The sequence below is a fragment of the Synchiropus splendidus genome, chromosome 18 (genome assembly GCF_027744825.2).
Source record: "Synchiropus splendidus isolate RoL2022-P1 chromosome 18, RoL_Sspl_1.0, whole genome shotgun sequence".
Classification (NCBI taxonomy): domain Eukaryota; kingdom Metazoa; phylum Chordata; class Actinopteri; order Syngnathiformes; family Callionymidae; genus Synchiropus; species Synchiropus splendidus.
In genome coordinates this window covers 11,576,226-11,592,598 of record NC_071351.1, presented here as the reverse complement: position 1 = coordinate 11,592,598, position 16,373 = coordinate 11,576,226, and the positions used below count along the sequence as shown (strand labels likewise).

The 16,373-nt window shown below is 45.0% G+C and overlaps 2 protein-coding genes across 3 annotated transcripts in view; one reads left to right on the top strand and one right to left on the bottom strand.

Annotated features, from left to right (window-relative positions):
- LOC128749807 (nuclear receptor coactivator 3-like) overlaps positions 1-16,373 on the top strand; it is a 36,570-nt gene that overhangs the window by 1,283 nt on the left and 18,914 nt on the right. Inside the window, exon 2 of the mRNA XM_053849727.1 lies at positions 13,137-13,266. The gene's annotated coding sequence lies outside the window, so the exon portion shown is untranslated. The remainder of the gene's footprint in view (positions 1-13,136; positions 13,267-16,373) is intronic.
- The window catches only part of LOC128749443 (protein kinase C-binding protein 1-like), a 62,322-nt gene that overhangs the window by 27,116 nt on the left and 18,833 nt on the right, over positions 1-16,373 (bottom strand). For both annotated transcript variants that reach the window (XM_053849068.1, XM_053849066.1), the window contains exon 3: positions 3,877-3,973. The gene's annotated coding sequence lies outside the window, so the exon portion shown is untranslated. The remainder of the gene's footprint in view (positions 1-3,876; positions 3,974-16,373) is intronic.

Sequence of the window (16,373 nt, the reverse complement as noted above, 5' to 3'; positions counted from 1 at the left end):
ATCATTGGCTTCATATAAATAATCGGGATGAATTAAAATCTAGAAGGCTGTTTAAGGGTGTAAGAAAACTAGGACGCGTCATCGACTGCTCGACCCAGCTGGACTGGGTCCTGCCCTCAGACTGAACCTGCGACCTAAGGTGGAAGCCATAACCGGGAAGTCTATGAAAATAAAAAAAGCATGAGCATGGCATGACCGTGGGCCAAATAGCGGTATAAAATAATAAACAACAAATGGAAATTGAAGGACCAAGTATTGATGAAATTTAACATGATTTTTGTCTACTAAACTAAATAAAAATCAGTAAAATCACTTATTGATACATGGAAAGCTGTACACTTTGACAGTTTAGAAAAGGAGAAAACTGACAGTGTTTTGTCGTCGGTTATTGGAGCTAATTTTCTCATGGAAACGCTTGTCTGATGTGGCGATCAGAGCTGGAACATGAAGAGGTGTGGCAGCATGGAGCTTGTGCCTTCCTTCCTCAGCTGACAGATTTACAGCCATCTCGCACGTGTGCGGACGCTCAACACGTCCGAGCGGGCAACAGAGCCACTAGCGCCTTTTGGGGGTCTTGATGCGATATAAAGAGGAGGTAGATGACATTGACGGATGATGTTTGCTGAATAGGGAAAAGAGGTGAGCCGGAGATGCTGGTGACTAGGTCATGCACTGGGGGTAGGGCCCATGAGGCTGAGTGAGGATGAGGCTGGACCTCACACATCAGGCTAGAGAGAGGTCGTGTATGCACAAGAGCAAGCGTAGTGAGGATGGGACCTGAGAAGGATGAGATGATCGACTGAAAAGGTGCGACAGAAATGTTTGCATGGAGGACATTTCCTCTCGAATGTTGATTCTGTTTGCAGAATGTTCTTGGGAATTTAGATGGCTTTCCTGAAGTAAATTGAACACACAGCAGTAGTTTCCGAGATGAAACGGTTCACTCGTCGCTCCCCCTTTTGGTGGCAGGTCCCTTGTCCTCGTCTCACCCGACTGCAATGTGCGGCTCACTGTTGTTGTTGAGGCCCCTTCTCCATGTGTCAGCTTGGGTTAAACAGGAATTAGTCTTAACCAGCTCGCATTGATTTCCCTCAATGGAGGAGGGGGCCTTTTTGTGTCTTATTTTGTCCCCCTCTCCCTTATTCAAGCCTCTCTTGTAAGGCGGTAGATACCCTGTGTCTGATTGCTTCTTCTCCAAAGGAGGGGGATTCAAGGGCCGATTTCGATGGTCATGGTCACACTGATATTATTTTTAGGAGGATCTTTTTAAAAAATCATCCGCACCACTTCAATTCAATCTTCTTAATAACCGTTTGAAACTTAAACAACACCAACTGATGATTCTTACCAGCTGCCGTCTCACTCTCAAACTGGCTGCCTGTGGTCTACTTCCTGGTAATACATGACTGTCTGACAACTCACTAGAAACACACGAAGACTTGTTCGACTCTTCAAACCTCTTAAGCCGGTCTACCTGAACCAGGGGACGTACCAAGCGCGTTGCTAAGGGATCACTCGACTGAGCCTGTCTCGTAACACTCGAGCCGTTTTTTGGATTTCAATAACTGTGGAGTCAGACTAAATGGGATGCACACGTCACCCATTACAGACATAAACAAAACTCATGTTCAATGTAAAATTGGCTTGTACATTTTTATTGCAGCTAATTCTTTTAAATCCATAGACTCATGTGAACTAAAGAGATCGACTAAAGTTGATAAAAATCCAAGATATATTTTCAGTTTAACAGCAAAATGGATTTCTCTTGGATTGATCGAAGAGTGTGGGGCGACGGGACACTTGAAAATTGCAATTGAATTTTGTTTTTCACTTCAGCGAGAAGCAGCGTTATCTTATCTGTCAGCGTGACTTAGCCACGTGTTGGTTACTGTTGGTTTTAAAAGCGCCGTCGCACGTGAAGCAGTGCCATGCAGGTAGCAGTAAACCACTCCCTTTTTGGAACGTGGCTAAATATGTAAACAACACAACACGGAAATGTTTTCAGTCAACTATTGACTCATGTTAACGGGATGTATTTACCATGCATAACTGACTAGACTGTTATTAATTGATAAATAAGTCTTAAAAAGTAATCGCAAAACATTTTTTAAAAAATTGTTCAATTCCTAATCTCTTCCCGTCATGTTTGCAAACACCTCTTCTCATAAAGGGTGTGTGCGATCGTGACTGTGACTGACCAGTGCACAGTATTGTCTGATCTCATACCTGCTGCGGAAACTGGGTCGTACCAGTTTGAAATCATTTTCCAGGGTAAAAGGTAGCCCCTAATAATCTGCAGCACTTTGTTGCATGGGTCACAATCATAAATCATAATCGATCTGAACTCCACGTAACAATGTACATCCATTTGACGCAGAGAAGTGATACGAATTCCGCAGATAAACAAGCAAGTCCCCCCTCAGTGTCAGGTCTTTCATCTGAGAAAGATGAGATGGTCATAATGGATGTGCTCAGTCATTAATTCAAAGTTGATTTAGAGTCAATCACTGTTGCACTTTCTTGACTCCTGATTGAGTGCCAAACCTGCCCTCAGAGACCAACTGATGAAATTTAAAATATCATCTTTCACTTCATACCTCTGATGCTACTGTTGACAGCAGTGATTTAATTCTCATCAAGCCACAACTTGCTTTTGAACTGACGTCTTAAACCTTTATTTATAAACCTGTGGCTTCACTATTGTGTACGGTTGATATGATTGATCATTCTAGTCTTTGATATGAAAGTTAGCAGTGTTATTTTGACATTATAACATGAGCGTCTTATGGTTTCTCCAGGTGCCATTGTAACCTTCAGTTACAGAGGGACGTGAACACAAACTGTCAATATCAAGGCGTAGTGGGAAAGTTTATTAAATGGTGAGATGAAGTACTGTGACTCCAGCATGTGTTGTCGACATATTTCCTCATTAGATGAGAAACTTTTCAGGATGCTTCGTGTTCATGTCAGATTCCTGCAGGTGTTAATTCACTTGCCAAAAGAAAGGCAGTGAAACTGAGCGGAATGACAGGAAGACTTTCTCCAGTCTCCGTTTCTGTCTCCCTTCGCGAATGCTTCATTGCAGCTCGTGTCCTCGGCTGCTTTATTTTTCTGAGAGCCATTTCTTCTGTGAGAGGAATGTCAAGTGCCCATCTCGATGCGCTTCTGGTGTGTGTGCGTTTTGTTTTGTTAGTTGCGCTGCGCTTTCTTTTTCAGTCTTCCCCGTCTGCCAAGTACTTCACCTCAGCCCCTGTTCTGGTTTTGCAAACTCCTGTTGTCAATTAAACAGCGCCAGGCGTTTATCCCTCTGATGAAGTCAGTGAAATGCGCTTTCGCTAATATCATGTCAGCGAGTGTTTTTGGTACGAGGCTGGTGAACAGTACGAGGTGGAGAGAGTCCTTTTATTAACGTGGTGACTCCCGCTAAAATTCAGGGAGTGCTGTTGCATCCAGCTGTTACTGGTTGCGCGAGGCTTCGTTGCCGTAGCAACGCAGCCCTGTGCGCCTGCTCAAGGTCGTTCATCCAGTTCTGAACTGTGCAGCACGCCGCACACAGATGCACATGGTGGTTGAGCGGGGAGAAATGGACCAACTACGTGAAAGTGACCAATCGAATGTGCCTCATTGACGCCGCGTACGCTCACCGTGTCTCACGCTAACCCACTCACACCAGCATAGAGGGAGACTTTTGTTCAATATAGAAGCAGACAACAAGGAACCCCTGGCCTTGGGGCTTGTTGGTTCTTTTGCCAGCTGATAAAATATTAAACTGGTCAGTAGCAGAGAGAAGAAACCAGTGACTGAGGCGATGATCAGCAGCAGAGCTGGATTTCATATTTTCCTTTTTCTAATGCTGCTGCATTGCTCGCAGGCTACCTGAGGCTTTGTCTCCTCCTCTTCATCTCCTCTCCTCCTCATCTCCTCTCTTCCTCCCCTCCCTCCTCACTCCGGTTCTCCGAGGGCTGCAGATCCCCTGGGGGGAAGGAGGGGGCTGTTAGTGCTGACCGGACTCAACACATTGATGAACGAAGAGCCTCTGTTATTGCACAAATTGGGAAACATTTTGCCTCAGAAATAGCAACGTTTGTATGTCAACATTTAGATTCCCCCCGGGGAAGTGAGGCAGACGCATTACTGCATTCGTGGGCTACAAATTGGAGCAGGTTTGTTGGGAAAACTTGCAATAGTTGGTTGATATTGCAACAATAGTTTCACGCGTGTGCAGGTGAATGAAGACATCAAACCATAATTCCTCCTTTTGCACTGAAGTTTTCCAGTTTAGAAATCATATTTAGATTGTATCAACAAATAGAACTGAGAAAGTAAAGTTTTGGAAAACTGAATCATTCAGTTTTCTGACTGCTACTGGCTGGAATTCAGCGGCGAAATTCCCACTTCTACAGAAGAAAAATCCTTTTGTTGGGAACTGTATATGCAAAAAAGGTGCACAATAATAAGTGCGAAAACTTTGTTGGGAAAGAACGACACCTTTACTTTCCACTTTTCATCAGCCAAACTAGTGTTGGACTGAATCCTTCTTCCGTGGATGAGTTCAGGTGAGCTGAAAGAAGCTCAGCTACGCAGAAAAAGAACTTGGCTCCTTCACAAATGGTCATGGTGGTTTTCTTCTTCTGTTTTTCTCTTCCCTGTCCAAGGGGTGCACGTAGAGTTCAGCGGGCTAGTTTGCGAACTCGGAGACCCTAATTCCGGAGTGAGTCAATCATCGAAATGCAAGGCTTTTTTTTGACCGTGCTGTGTTTTAAGAAAGAAAAACTTGGTCTCGGTCCTAGAGCGTGGTGGGTCTCATGTTTCTACTGGCTGGAAGGTACAAGATGGTTGTTAGAGGGGTCCGCCGAGGGGGGGGCGTGACTCTGCGAGGGGAGTTCATTACTGATTTTCCATTGTAAAAATCCAACCCTACTTTGTGCATTTTGGAGCGCCTTTATTTGCACGAACACACACATACACACGCAAGGGTTTATGAGGTAGGACTTGAGGTAAATGTTACCAGCTGCAGCACAGTGAGCGAGTGGCTTCAACTTTGCCTGAACCCGGCTGTTATGTGACCGCCTCCTCAACTTAATTCACTCCCATCCTGCATTCCCCTCAGCCACCACACCTCCTATATCACTATACATCCGTATAGCGCCGTGACACACACACACTCATCATCTCAGTTCGCTCGTTCTCTGCACCGTTGGCAGCAGCATCCCTTGATGGAGGAGAGAGCTCCGAGCCTGGCGACACCCTCTTTGTCACCTTGGTGAGGGCCGAGTCGGTGTCACATGACTGGCTACTACTGTGACCATCCTCTGCTCAAGTCAGCTTCAATATCCTGCAGTGCTGAGTGCAACACCAGTGACAGTCCATACAACGGTGCCGGTTCCACGTGTGAGATGAATGCTGGGAGCAAATACATAAAAGGGCAGCGGGACTTCAATCAATGTCGGTGGAATCCAATTTAGCTCTGCGCTAACGTCAAATTACCTTTGTAATAGGTCCTAAATTATTGATTGTTTGGTTTATCGACCAATTGATGGATTGATCGTTGAGCTTGCAAATTCTCCACGGCTGTTTTAGAATGGCTTATTTGGATGGTGTTATAGACAAGGCTGCACGTGGGTTCACAAGCTTCTCTTTAAACTTGAAAGGCAGAATCGGATGTCAAACATTAGGGTGGAACCGTGAACAATGATGATGAAAAAGGGCCAAAACATGTTGTGTTTTGCTCACAGCTACAGGTGTGTGTCTTCATTGATGTCTTCAGTTGTGACTAAGTGCATGTTCCTCTGTCAGATCACTTGTAGGCATGAGGATGAAATATCATCTCCTCTTTGACACGAGCTCAGGTAACTATTAGATGAGGAGTTTTAACTTGCCCACTACGAATGACCGCTTTCTGGCGGTGGATTCAATGCGAATATCGGACCAAACTTTCTTTCTTGACATATTTTGAGGTGCAACCACACCTTTGTTCTCCACATATAATTGTTAAATTGTCATGTACGCCACTAACTAATGGTCACTGACTATTATATCCTCACTGAGGTCCATTTTTCAGTCTCCACTAGGGCCCCGACGAGTGTTAGCTCAGCACGATCTCATCTCTACGCAGCTAAAAATATCACCCTTGACTCTGCCACAAGACAGAGGAGAAACAGGGGAGAGAACATGGAAAAGCAGGAAGAGTATAACAACAAAGATAAATGAGCGATAAAGGAGAGTGGAGTGGGGCAGAGATGGGTTGGAGAAAAAGAAAAACAAGTCATTAATAATTTACCTGTGGGACAGTTCTGCTGCGACCTTTAGATCTGGTCAGTGCTTGTGCTGCATGTTGGAGTATTTCAGATGCCGTTCCCTCTGGATCATCAGTCACAGGATGAGTTATGAACCAAAACCAGCAGATTTGAGTGAACAAATAAGAGTTGTAACTGGTCGATTAATTACCATTCACTCCAATTTTGGGGAATCTTTAGTCCCGCTGCGCTTGTCAAGCAGATAAATCCTCTCCAGTATTCAAGAAAACTTCCAGGAATTGAAACTGTTTAATCCACGCATCAAGTGATTTTGTCTCTGCCCAAATCGGGTTTCAATAATTTGTATCAGTTGACTTTTGCAGTTGGCATGAAAGCGATTGGGTTTATCTGATTTTAACTTTCACTCTTTCTGCATGGTGCAAAAACCGTGACCCTTGCTGGAGTTGATAGCAATAAGAATGTGCTGGTTATTTACCTTCACTCCTCTTAAAAAGTGGGGGTGATTCTGCATTGTCAGACATGTGGTGTGGATGTCTGAGGCTATGTGTTGGGATGTCTAGGGTGTTGCCCAATAAGGGCTTGCACTGGCTTTCCTGAAGAGGGAAGTCTGGGCATCTTAACTTAAGCTGCTGCCCCTTTGACCCGACCACAGATAAGCAGAAAAAAAGGATGGCTGCAGCTTTCTCCAGCCTGGTTTGAAGAGTTCAGCCCCAGCATGTCAAGAGTGAGGGGCTTCCCTGACTTTCCTAGAAACACTTTGCCGGGAGTGTTAAATAGAAGACTTGATCAGACAAGGCTGTCTACATTTAGTGATTCGCACATTCTAATGAGGCAGCTTTGAGTTGGAACATAGTGATAATAAGGTTATCACACTTCAATAAATTGAAAGCTTAACTCTGATTAAAAGCAAATTAAAATGTTCCTTTAGATTACTGTCTTTTAAACCTCCGGAAAAGACGACATGTGGCCGCAACTCCATAGCTTTAATCTTCATCTTGATAGTCTGTGATATGACAGTAAGCCTCTGCCTCACCTTGACTTCTTCAGTGAAGGTTTCACTGCTCTGAAATCTTTACCTCGCTCTGTGCTATCAGTCTGTCAAGTTAGTTTGGGTCAATACAGATATCACTCCCCGCATAACTATTCTCTGTATTTAATATTGGCTTTTCTTGTCCTTTTGACATTGTATCGCTCAGAGGCAGGCGTGCGTTCACCTTCTGACGGCCGAGGGCTTCATGGTGACCAATATCCTTTTAACCTTTGCCTCTCTGCAGACACATGAGGCATATCTGCAGTGTTGGGTGAGAACCTTGTTGCTGCATGACTGTGCTGCAGAGTCGAAAAACCTATTTCAACTTTCAAATGCATTCAAAGTGCCTGCTTGTTTGACTTGGGTTCGCTAAGCTCTTTTTAAATTTCACTTGGAGACTCAAACTGCTGGACTAGATGTCAGGTTTTGGAACCACCCGACAACAGCCTCAGTTTGATTTCTTAAACAGGAAGAGAGGGTGACGATAAGTGCTGCTTGCTTTGTTGTTGTAGGCCAAGTTGTATCGTGGCAAAACTAACTTTAGGGCACCTCGAAGGAGACAAGGCTGTCAATGAGACTGATCATCAATGAGTTCTGCGCTGTTTCTGTTATGGTTTTCCTCTTGTTTACCAACATCTTGGACTAAAGAATAGAAGTACACCTGTACAATTCATAATATAAGTTGTTAATATTGCTCTTTTAGATTTGACTCATTGTTGGTTGGGCACTCCAATGTTTTTGGATGGGCTTCGACAATGGCCTGCCATGCTCCATTTTGTTTTGATGTTCTTGAAGGTTTTCTTGGTTTCTTTCAGCACCTAAATATGATACAAAAATTGGATGCATTGGATATCATCATATCATAGCGTAGACAGCAGCCCAGTCAAACAGAAATGAAACTTTGTCTCTGTGGCTTGATTCACTTTCTGTGTCAAGTCACCTGTGTGTACAAGCTGTTCTGCAAATGAGTATTCACATACTATTTGTCTACTGTTATTATCACTGATGAGGTTTGAGTTATTTATCCTCAACCTTTTACTGAAATGAGAATAATATTCAACCTGTTGATCCTTAGTCGACTTCACCATCGAGGACATGCTAAGATGTTTGCTTTGCCAAAGAGCATTTTGAGAGAGGAGCGCACTCAATGTTTGACTCTTCAAATAACTCCTTACAATGGGAGTTACATCGAGACTATTTATAGTCCACACAGACTGTAGTTTAGAATCTTACATGAGGATTATTTATTTATAGGGAAGTGGAAGTCAATCTGCATGGTGTTTGCTTGCCGCAGACTTCATGTCCTGCAGTCTATTTGTCCATATGAAATCAGGAATTATATCTGATAGCGATTCAGTTGAAGAAAGAGCACAGGGTTCTCATAGTGGAGTGTAGGGGGCCCCGACGCTGAGTTTAACCCAGGTCAGGGGGCCTTTTCTGTTGTCTGCGTCCAGTTGTCGTGACGTGTGATTCGTAATAAAAGCTCTGCCATGTTGTTGGTTCACACTACCATCTCCATTTCCAGCGTCTTGCTTGAGCATTTTCTTTGTTTGTAGCGGAGCATTACAACGCCACCCATAGGACTGGCAAGTGTACTACTTACTACTGGATTCTAGCAACCTGAATTTCAAAGTATGTCGTTGATAATCTGTGATTGGAGAATATATATTGAGGAAGGAGTTCATAAAAGGGATTGAGATTCAATGTGGGATGATGCAAACAGATGCCAAGGGACTTCGACCTAATGGCGGTTTGAATAAGTGGGAGATAAATCACAAAATATATGGGCTGTTAAGCCAAGCTCAGAAGGTTCTCGAGTTTCTAATGATAGAGCCTGGGGTTTTATATTGGCTCGTATTTTGTCCCAAACCTTTGTGATGTGACTGATCCGAGTGGCAGCAGGGTGACTGGGACTCTTATCGGGTCTTAAAGTCTTCATTACATTCAGGTTATCTTTCAGCAGAGGATTGGACACCACCCTGCTCTCAGGAGGAGTGCGAGTCTTATTATCACAGTCAGGTGAATGGAGGAGGAGGGCGTAGGCAATTGTGCTGATGATGTAAGGGGGGGGGGGAACGACGGGGGGCTTCTTTCGTCGCCATGACTGTTAATTAATCAAACACACAGACAGACACGGGCGCGCGGATGCAGATTGCACGCACACACACACACACACACACACACACACACAAACCTGGACTCCTCTCAGTACGCCAGGCTTGAAGCCATTCCTGCCACTGACTGCTCGCTCTATTTGCAGAGCCTCCCCTCCCCTCACTGATGCTATGATCAAACTACAACCTCCTCCCCCCTCTTAGACACACACTGCACACTCGTCAGACACACACACACGCTGGTGTTAAAACACACTGGCAGCAAGTGGGTGTGTCTCCGCAGTTTGTGTGTGAGTGTACAGTAAACGTTGTTTCCCTTTAAAGGCTGTGTCGCTGCTCGGGTGGCTGCTTTGTGCAGAAAGTTATTTCCAATTCTGCCCCCCTCTATTCCTTCAGATCAACAATTGTCTTTTTCCCTGATGTTTGTCTTCACTTGCTTGTGAGGAGTGGTGTGAAAATGGAACAAGTTTTTGTGGAGTCGGCGTCCGACTGTCCGACTGGGTCAAAGTTCCTCAGCAGCCGAAGACGCAATCCGATTGGCTGCGCAAAGGTGAAATTAAAACCACGGTAAACTTTTGACCTCGCAGGAAACCGGGGAAAGAAACGCCCATCGCTGTGGAGAGAGCGAGCTTATCCCACCCACTCCAGTCTCCCTCACTCTCTCTCTCTCGCTCTCCCCCCTTTGCTTTCCATCTCATCTCTTCATTTTCATTTCATCACTTTCATTTGCCTTCTATCTAAACTAGCTCATTTTTTTTCCGTTACTGTTTCCCTTCTCTGTGAATTTGCGCCTTCCTGCATGCCGCCTGATGCGAGGGAGGGGTGCTGGGAGCAGGAAAGAGTTGGGGGAAGGGTACAGAGAGGGAGGAGACTGCCTGGGAGGGGGATGGGATTAGAGACTGAGGGAAGCAGCAGAAGAAGACTTGCAGCGAGAAGGGCACGAGGAATGTAGCCCTCTTGAACGTGTGCCATACGTGCACAGACTGCTCCCTGTTGAAGAAAAAGAAAAGCCGAAGACGAGTGAATGTATAAATAGACGTGTAGCAGCAGCAGCCCTGACTTCCATGCGATGAGTGGCGGGGCGGGGAGAGCCCGTTTTACTGCTAATGCTTTCTCTCATTACACATCAAAAGGCTGGAGGGGCTGATTTTAAATGATTTCATGAGCCAACTAAAGGAGCTGCTGGCCTCCCGCGTGCCGCTTTGATGCGTGTCCATGGACACTTGTGGCCGCATTCTCTCCTTAGTGTTTCCTCAAGTACACGGCTTGCTCGAGAACCCTGTAATTGTTTCCTGCTTTAAGTCTCGTAAGGATGTAGAAGTTATGTCAGCAACTTCCTGCTCTTGTTTTGCTCTGAAAACCACACGTGTGCTCACAACTTACAGAGGCTTACACAAAATATTGCATTCCGGCTTGGAAAAATACCCAAATACTGCTGCGTATTTGGTATATTTTCACTTGAGGAAGTGAATAAAAAGTGTCTTGATCCTGGAAGTCTGTGATCTTTAATGCTACCTTGTGTGTGGAACTTCGAAGGAAAGTTTACTGTGACTGCAGCCATGACAATTTTAGCTGAGGATGAGGTCTTTATCGAGCACTTTTCATTTTACAGGCTTGAGAATCCAATAAGGAAAGTGCAGTAATGCATATGTAATTATGCAGTACTGTATTGTGTGGCGGTAAGACAAATAAGACAGGTAAGATATAGGTATGTTTGAATGCCGCCGAGCGCTACACTTGAGTCCGCAAATGATTTTCGTCGATGCTCTGCCTTCTGAAGCGAAGAGAAGATGAGAGGCAGTCGACGGGGATGTGAGGAAGCAGGAGGGGAAAGGCAGAGATTTTCTCTCTTTTCTTCTCTGCCAGTAAAAAACAGCGAGTTAAGTGAGGAGGCAGTGGATGCTATTGAGTAAAGCAGACAGAGCTGGAGAGAGGGCGGGAGAATAGTGGGAGCTGAGAGGCTGCTTCCATAGACTGGGGCGGTGTGGCAGCGCTCTGATGCCGCACCATATGGTCTCAGAATGTAAAGAGCACGTGTCAACTTATTACTACCTTCTGAAAACTTCTCTTCCTGGCTTTGTCAGCTCATTACCTCACCCTGGAGACAGCCTATTAGATTAGCAAACCACACACTTGCCATGAGACAGAGCCAGCGCCCCCCCCCCCCCCCGTTGACACCCACCCGACGGGAGAAACCCACAACATACATGTGGGTCTTTACACACAGTTGGAGGACGAGCCCCTTCCCCCTCTAATAGGAAAAAGATTGATACCGACAGGAAGGAAAAGAGATCTCACAAGATCTCTCTCAATACTTGCTTAGCTCGCTCTGCTTTAAATATTTAAAGCAGCCATTCTTCAGTTTTACAGTCACATCATGATGAAATGTATGCTTCTGGTCATGCACAAGTTCGCCTCTCAGTGCCATTTTAGATTCACGACCAAAGGATATTGTGAGGACGGACGTCTCGGCAAGGTGTGACGGCTGCTGGGTGTTTGTTTGTGGGTGGTTCTGCATGTTGCCATGCCGTTTCCCCCGACTTGCTGGCATGTGCTTTTGTCTGTGGGAGTGATGGATGGCAGGCAGGCAGCTAATGTGATTTAGATGCGCTACCAAGAGTGTGTCTGCGCCTGTGTTCGCTGCGTGTACTGGCCACATGTGTGCAGCAGAATCTGCAGTGTGTTTTGTGTATTCTCTCTTCTACCTCTTCTCCTCCACCCCTCCCTCTGCCATATTTTTTTCCCTGCGCTGTGCAGTTTTTGGACTCTGAGCAAATAAATAGAAGTCAGGGGAGGGGGGGGCTGTTTATGTGGCAAATGTGCTCTCTCACTGTCACCGCAGAAAACAAGAGGAGGAAAGTAGAAGTGGAGGGAAGATGATGTTTTTCTGCTAAGACCTCACTGATGGGTTATTGTGAGCCAATTATGTGCCATTCCCACTTGGAAAGTCTCACGGCTTATTCTCTCACACGCTCTCGCGAACGTATATCAGCCAAACCAAATCTCTTTCTCCTCGCTGCTCGGCCATCGAAGAGCTTCAGCTGTAGCTGCGTGCAATTACCTGGTGAGGAAAACAACCTTCGCCGTGACATACCGTTTCCTCACACTGACCACAGCGCCCCCCGCCAATCATTCATCAACTTTCATTTGTCGACCTTTACGTCCGCGCTTTAATCTGCCGCCGCTTTCACGCTTCCCAGGTCATCTCTGTTTACGCAGACGCGCAAAACTTTGGATTCCCGCTAATCCGGGAAGCGAGGCTTCAGCCGTGAACACACGCTTCTCTTCGCTAAATCTCAATCTTATGTCATTTTTTTGTTTTTTTTTTCAAAAGTGCACCAGCCTGTTCCCACAAACTGTCGTGTATGGAGGCAGATATTGGCCTAATGAGCTCATTTGCATGTAAATCACTGATGCTGCTCATTCACCCTTTAGTCAAGGCAGGGAAACAAAATTGAAATCATGGGTGGCGAGGTTGAGTGGAAGAGAGTGATTGCGTTTCCACCAGCAACATGTTCCTCAATCCCAGCGTCTCACTGCTCTAGAGCTCTTGAAGCCGACACACTGTTGCTCTTCCTGTGATGCCACCTCCATCTGCATGTCACTGAAGTAATCTGATCCAAACTGTGTGTCACCGAACAAAGTCTTCTCCCACAACTGGGACCAAAACATACTCATATTCATCTCCAGTATGGTTGTGAATATCTTTGAGCGTATGACATTATTTTTTGCCAGGTCCTCAGGGTGAGCCTGACGTCCCTCTTCCCAGCCAACTCAGACGGTGGGATCCAGAGGAAGAGTTAATAATCACTCCATCTGGTCCCGGATCTCCAACCAACTGGAGGACCCTGGAAAATCCCCAAAAGTAAGGCATTCGCCAAATAGACTGTGTGTGATGTTTGTGAAGGCTAACTAATATTTCTCTGGCGTGGGGAGACTGATACGATCTTGCTAAATGAAGTTTAAACCTCAGAAAGACTTTGGCCCACCAGCAACTATTGGTATCAACTAAGGATGAATCTTCAAATGAAACATAAATGCAGAGAATTATGGGACCAAACTTGAGTCGTGGAGTGGATATGGCAAGGAAGGGTTAAGGTTATCCGCCTCTCTGGCACCACAGTGATGTTTTGCTCATGTTTATGTTTTGCCTGTTTCGCTCCTATGGTCCCCTTCTTTATGCCGGGGAAATGCAGTGTAAACAACATTCATCATCCGTCATTTGCAGATCTGTCGCTCTCGCCTCTCGTTTCGGAGTTAATTAATTGGTGGAAGTGGCCTCCATGCCATGATAATGCATCGCTCGTGCATAATTGATGGCTTCCAATGAGGCCCTCTGATTGAACCTATTTCTCCGTTTGACTTGCTTCACTGTAACTCTGAAGGTCCACATCGCACTCAGTAGTTTTGACTGCTGCTGTGTAGAAGCACATTGTGGCTGCAAGTGTAAACAAAAGGTGGAACTACGGCGACCGTACAAGAACACAAGCTGCTGAAATGTATGCAGCCGTCATTCACAAATCGTCACGATTAGAATGACACCAACGATAACTTGAGCAACAAGCAGCACGTCACCTGGGAGCCAACAAGGTCAGGAGTGAATGACTTGCAATAACACATGAGCCACAACAGCACGAGCAGTCGCTACAACATAAACAGCTGTGACAATAACAATGACACGGCTGCAGCAAAGTGAAAGGAAATAAAAGAACACTTTCCACAGAAGAAAGTTGTTGGGTCTTTAGAAGTCTCAAATGTGCAAATAAAAAGAAATGAAGAAAGTTAAGTCGACCTTTCAGGCTTATTTACAGTCTGATGATGTCAGCAGTTTGCTGTGAGCTTTCCACTTCCAGTTTGAGGTGGTGAGAAGAAAGCTACAAGAAAGATGGCATGATGCTGTAATGCTAGTGTTTTTCCCAGCTGATACCACGTCACAAAGCCTGAGACTTCACAACAGCAATGGCCTCAAACAGCTTCCAGAGATTGGAACAAGCTGATGATCGTCGACATCATTTGAATTTCTTTCCCTCACCAAACAGGATGGGCACTAACTAAACATTAACTCACCAAAGCCAGTAAAACCAGTCATCAACAACCTTTGTTTGTCGAAGCGCACAAAGGCACTTTCTATGCTATCTTAATTAGAAACTGCGAGCTGAGTGTTTTTCACAATTATATTATTTACCCAAGACAAACAGCACGGCGGCGTGGCAGCCAGTTCTCTGAGCAGAATTTGGACCCACTGAGGCTTTGTGTGTAAATAAGTGCTAAAGAAATTAACATCCGCGTAACAGTCTTGTGCGAGAAAACGAGTCAGTTATAATAGAAACGGAACAGCTGACTCATCTTTTCAACAGTTTTATGAAATTAAATTATATATACATATATATATGAATATATATATATATATATATAATATATAAAATGTATGTATACAGTTCCGATCTCTCTCTCTCTCTCTCTCTCTCTCTCTCTCTCTCTATATATATATATATATATATATATATATATATATTTACACACATAATGTGTCCGTCTATATGCATGACCTGTTCAAGGTGTCCCTAAGCTCCACCCCCTGCAACACCATTAGGGGATTGGCAGAGGAATGACCCAAGCTGTTATGGGTAAATTCAACCTGCTCCATATGAAAGACACAAGTTGAACTGAGGTCACACAGTTCTGAAGTCTGCACACAGATGAGTAACGTGGGTGGCGCTGTAACTTTTTGCCCTACTGTAAATACTAATTTGCCCAAGGTGTCGAGAGCTATGCTCGGTAAATAATTCAGAATGTAATGTTAGTTTCTCAGTTCAGTTCCTTTATGTCATGTGTATTGCAAGTACATGAGATCTCAAGAGCACAAAACAGATTTAGATAGAAATACAACCCATGGTCCAGTTGATTTTTGTCATGATATTTGAATGTGCCGGATGAGTGATTTTGAATGCAGAAGCCAGGGACAGGAAGAAGTTGTATTGTTGCTCTGAGCGACACACACACACACACACGCGCGGTTTTTAAACACAGAAGTGGAGGACGTGAGTGCCAGGCGAGCTAGATTGGAAAATATTCCCCGAATGTGTGTCAAAAAATAATTTCCTGTTGAGCTCTGATGTAGAAGTTTAAGACTAGATGGAGGATTTAAAATGACTTTGTTCGACTCGTCCTCCACCACTCATCCATTGCCAGGCCGTGGGGCATTATCAGATAATCTTCAACATCCTTTTTTTTCCGCGGAATCCCAAGATGTTTTTGAGAAGAGCGTAATCTTAGTGCTCTACCTCCACTCTAGATTTGATAATCCGGACCTTTTCCATGAACAAGTTTGAAGTATTTACTCGCTGACGTTTGCTGTTCTGAATTGACCTGCACGCTGACTCACTGCTGTTTTTGAATGTGATGTAAATTCACGCCTGACACACCCTGCGCCGTGGAATTTCACTGTCGAACCTGCCGCTCCTAATTGAGCCACACGCTGTATTCAATACTTCTCATTAACCGGCATCTCCCTGTGAAGTGTGAAGTTTGAAGCAGCGGGCTGTGATATCATGATCCTGCCAGTAATTTGTCTAAAGATGGAAAGCTCGCTCGTGGAACTAAGAAGCAATTTGTTTTTAATAAGCCCTTTTAGGGAGGCTAGCTAATAACAATGTAACATCAGAGCACTATTTGGCTGCCAATAGAGAGAGTTCAGTTGATAAAGACGTTGCGAGAGACTGGCCCTTTTTGTCCGAGCTGAAAAGCGGCAAGTTCGTTTTGGACGGCGAGTGGGGGTATTTCAGAACAGCCCCCCCCCTCCTCTCCTTGCCCACTTGTCAATGGAGGCGAGCTGTGGACTCTACTTTTTTTTTTATTAGCCTCTGTGGTCCCATTTGTTTAAGAACAGGCAACACGCCAAGATGTGTCTTGGATCCGATTTTCTCTTCCAGTTTGGGCGCTGGATTTGTCGGAGCAGACTGGGCGAGCAGA